At 35.1% G+C, this 4,148-nt stretch overlaps 1 long non-coding RNA gene across 1 annotated transcript; it reads left to right on the top strand.

Annotated features, from left to right (window-relative positions):
• The first annotated feature begins 2,560 nt into the window (after positions 1-2,560).
• On the top strand, positions 2,561-3,418 carry LOC145111521 (uncharacterized). The gene is made up of 3 exons (XR_013710287.1): positions 2,561-2,663; positions 2,805-2,861; positions 3,077-3,418. It is a non-coding gene; the product is annotated as an uncharacterized LOC145111521 (long non-coding RNA).
• The last annotated feature ends 730 nt before the right edge of the window (positions 3,419-4,148 follow it).

Raw genomic sequence — 4,148 nt, 5'->3', positions numbered from 1 at the left:
CGATGTCGAGTAATGCCTTCCTTTTGACAATAGACATTAAACTCTTCTGAGCAAAACTCAAGTCCATTATCCGTACGAAGATACTTTACCACCAGACCTGATTGCTTTTCAACCTGAACTTTCCAATTTCTAAAGGTAGAGAAAACGTCTCCTTTATTTTTTAAGAAGAAAGACCACACCTTCCTGGAGAAATCATCAATAATAGTGAGCATATAAATAGCTCCACCTTTTGAAGCAACTCGAGCCGGTCCCCACAAATCCGAGTGAACATAATCAAGTGGTCCTTTCGTTGTATGGATACCACTTGCAAACCTTACTCGTTTTGCCTTGCCATATACACAGTCTTCACAGAAATCCAAATCAACAATCTTTTGTTGACCAAGTAAACCTCTTTGACTCAATTCTGACATGCCTTGAAAACTCATATGGCCGAGTCGAAGGTGCCAAAGACGGGACTGATCTGGATCAGAAAGAGACTTTGAAACAACAGCAGCATCACTCGAAATTGTTTGCCCGTCAAGAAAGTAAAGATCTGAGGTTTTTCGTTTGGCTCTTAGTTTGTCGGAACCGTCTTTAAATACCCTGAGAACTCCACCTTTACCAGCAAACTCGTATCCCTTTTTGTCAAAGGAACTGAGAGATAACAAGTTTCTTCTGAGGTCGGGAACATATCTAACATTCCCCATGGTTCGAATAACTCCGTCAAACATATGGATCCTGACTGAACCATGTCCAAGAACTGGACATGTAGTATTGTTACCCATCAACACATAGCCCTGGTTAACCTTTTCAAATGTGTAAAACCAACTTTTGTTGTGACACATATGAAAAGTACAACCAGAGTCGAGTATCCAATCACCAGTGGAATCCAGTTTATCTGAATAAACTATCAAAAGTTCTCCAATACCTTCGACCTCAGCTACATCGGCTTCACCCGAAGTGCTAGCTTGTTTACCATTTGCTGTCGTCTTCTCTTTTTCTTTATTCTTCAACTTGAAGCATTCTTCAAGCACATGTCCCTTCTTGTGACAATAGTTGCAAAACTTTCGTTTGCCTTTTGACTTGGATCTGGTTCTGTTGGAAAATTGAGAAGTTCTACTTCTCTCTGTTGTTCTTCCTCTGGCATTCAAACCTTCGACTTTAGCATCACTTGAACCACCACCAGTAATATGCTTCATCTTCTCTTTTGAATCCAAAGCTGTATAGACTTCATCTAAAACTAGAGTGTCACGGCTATAGATAATAGTATCACGAAAATGGCTATAGGATTCTGGCAACGACGACAGTAAGAATAGAGCCAAGTCTTCATCTTCATACTGAACATCCATATTCTCTAAGTTATTTACTAACTCTTTAAATGTGGATATATGTTCAGTTAAAGAGCCTCCTTCAATCATCTTGAGATTGAACAATCGTTGCTTCAAATGCAACTTGTTTGGTAAGCTCTTGGTCATCAACAGTTGCTCCAACTTTAGCCATAAAGAAGCCGCTGACGTTTCTTTTAGAACATCTTGCAAAACATCGTTTGACAAGTGCAAACGAATCTGGGATAAAGCCTTCAGATCTTTCATCTCCTTTTCTTCTTCGGTCCATGTATCGGGCATCTTATTGAAACCCAAGAGCGCCTTGTGTAAATCCATCTGAATGAGAATGTCTCTCATCTTTACTTGCCACAACGGAAATCGGGTGTTACGATCCAGTAGTGGAATATCGTATTTTACCGAAGTCATGATTAATTACTTGATAAAATGATCCCAACGAGCTAATATCACAACCCGGATGCTCTGATACCAATTGTTGTAAAATACGACGGATCCAAATTGACTTAAATAATATTAGCTCAATGCGGAATGGGATCAAAAATTATCAAAGCGTAATAATCACAACGTAATACGAATAAAATAAATAGAATAGAGACACATGAATTTACGTGGAAACCCAAATCGGGAAAAAACCACGGGCGGAGGAAGCCGAGAAACAATTCACTATAATTTGCAGTGTTTACAGGGATTATGAAAGAGATTACAAATAGAGTGGGAGAGCTAAAATATACGGTGGTGTATGAATATATATATATATATATATATATATATATATATATATATATATTTGATTTTGGTTCGTGGGTTCTTGGGTTGAGGTTATAAGTTCTATGACTTAGGCTATTTATAGCCAAAACATAAAATATGAAAGGAAAGAAAGAAGATGTCCAAAATTGTAGGCGGAAAAGGTTTGTAGGCGCCTACCATCCATTCTTCATTCCAAAATTAACATATATATATTATAATATTAACCACCGTCCATTCTCATTTCCAAATTCACACTTATATTACTATTCATAGTCAAACTATGAATAGTAAATGATAAGTTACGGAAATAACCCCTGAATTATTGCCACTTGCTAATTTTGGAGGTAACTTTTCCACAGCAATTAATGTGATTTGAACATTTCTGTTTCATACGGTCTAAATTTAAGATATATTGGGTAATCTTATTTATTATAGTCTAATTGTAATATTTATGTTTCTTATAGTAATGTAATATATAAACTCCATTTATTAGGCTATTATGGTGTTTGTTGAAAGAAATAAAGACATAGAAGGGGCAAAAGAGGAGAAGAAAAAGTTTTGTATCTCTGTATACAACCGAGATGTAAATGAAAGGTAGTCATGGTTGAGCTTTCTCTTGTACTCACTTGATTAGTAATTTTCTTAATTCTCTTTTTTCTAAATTTTGAAGGAAATTAATTTGTTAGTGGTTTTGTATTATGATGATGAGCTCCCTATATATATTTTGTGTTGCAGGTGTTTGAGTTTGGTACAACAGGCTCCATGAATATCTTAAAGAAGAAATCTTGAAAGGTGGTTACAATTGGCCTTTTCTTATCTTTGTTTCACTTTTTCATGTTATATCTTTTGTTTCTACTATTAACTTATGCAAGTGTTTTCTTATCTTTCTAACCCTTGATTTATTCAGTTTTAATTTGATTTATGTAAGAAAAAGTGAATTCCAAATCATAAAAACAAATAGATGGTGTGTTCTGGTTTCCCACTCTTATTATATATCTCCTGTCCAGGTACCCCGGCCCTCTCTCTTTTCTTTGTCTTTTCATGTAATATGTTTTTGGGTTTATGATGGTTTGGATGAGATGCTTTCGACCTGCAAATTGACAAACCATATCTGATATGGACGCTTTGGAGGGGGTTTAAATACGTGTTTGATCTGATCAACTGTTATTATTTAGAACCACGAAGGGAAGCCTTAAGTATTTTCAACCCAAAGAAGAAATAACATGCGAAGATATGACTGGTAATCGTCTTTCATTAGTTGCAACTTTAAGCTACCAATTATAGAGCAAGAACTTGAGGGGACAAAAAAATTGCAATGCAATTTTTTACCATTACAAAATATTCTTATTTTTAAGGTGTTGTACACTGAGGGATTATGTATGTAGTTAGCTTTTTACCCTTTTTCGAATCATTTACCAGGGCAGTTTTATATCTACATTTACCTTTTTACCCTTTTTAATCATTTAATAATCTTATTTAAAAATTCAATTAGAGAAATCGGAATATGATATTGATATTGTGAAAGAAGAAACTAATGCTTATTTTTCCCTTAGCATGAAAAGTCCAACCACAACGCTTGAAGGTCTGCAAATGTACATGCAGACACTCTTTCATGCTCCTTCCAATGGACTAGATCATGATTCCTAAGCTTCAACAAACTTAGTGGGATGGGTATACAAAGCAAAATGTTCATGCTAATATAAATTACATGTGGATTGAGATCTCGTATATTAATTTACTTATTGCATCATATGAGCATTCATGACTCAGTTGACATGGAATTAGTGCTAAAGTAAAACAACTTTGATTGAGTTTAGAAAATGCCCACATATGTGACATTCATCGAGATTCTTATTTCTCTTACATGCAACTGATTTTTATTCATATATCCTTGTGATTCTAGCTTATGTGTTTGTGCAGTTGTGCGCTCCTGTTTGTTTTCATGTTTTCATTTTCTTTCAATTCATCATTTTTAAGCATTTTGCTTTGAAAGTACAATGCTATAACATTACATTATGTCCTTAACCAACAACGACCACTAGGAACCAAGAATTAACAGATAGATCAAAAAGGACCATT

The sequence above is a fragment of the Lactuca virosa genome, chromosome 5, assembly GCF_052849685.1.
Source record: "Lactuca virosa cultivar CGN04683 chromosome 5, Lactuca_virosa_CGN04683_v6, whole genome shotgun sequence".
NCBI lineage: Eukaryota > Viridiplantae > Streptophyta > Magnoliopsida > Asterales > Asteraceae > Lactuca > Lactuca virosa.
Note: the sequence above shows the minus strand (reverse complement) of the source record. Positions and strands in the feature narration are given on the sequence as shown.